This window comes from Eimeria mitis, genomic scaffold (assembly GCF_000499745.2).
Source record: "Eimeria mitis Houghton genomic scaffold, Emh_scaff1008, whole genome shotgun sequence".
NCBI lineage: Eukaryota > Apicomplexa > Conoidasida > Eucoccidiorida > Eimeriidae > Eimeria > Eimeria mitis.
This window is the reverse complement of record NW_013567049.1, coordinates 2,199-2,424: the sequence shown is the minus strand read 5'-3', so window position 1 is coordinate 2,424 and position 226 is coordinate 2,199. Positions and strand designations below refer to the sequence as shown.

The following is a 226-nucleotide window of genomic DNA, read 5'->3' as shown; positions in this document are numbered from 1 at the left end:
TTTTTTTTTTTTTTTTTTTTTTTTTTTTTTTTTTTTTTTTTTTTTTTTTTTTTTTTTTTCCTTGTTTGGTAGACAGCTAGCTAGCTAGCTAGATAGCTAGACAGGTGGAGATGTAGATATATTGATTTATTGATAGATGCACCTTTTTTTTTTGCTTTTTTTTCTTCGTCTTTCTAGCTAGCTACTGCTGCTGCTACTGCTGCTGCTGCTGCTACTCCTCCTGCTA

The 226-nt window shown here is 31.0% G+C and overlaps 1 protein-coding gene across 1 annotated transcript in view; it reads left to right on the top strand.

Annotated features, from left to right (window-relative positions):
- EMH_0027310 (kinesin motor domain-containing protein, putative) overlaps nt 1-226 on the top strand; it is a gene marked incomplete at both ends in the record, with an annotated part of 2,718 nt that overhangs the window by 706 nt on the left and 1,786 nt on the right. The window lies entirely within an intron of this gene.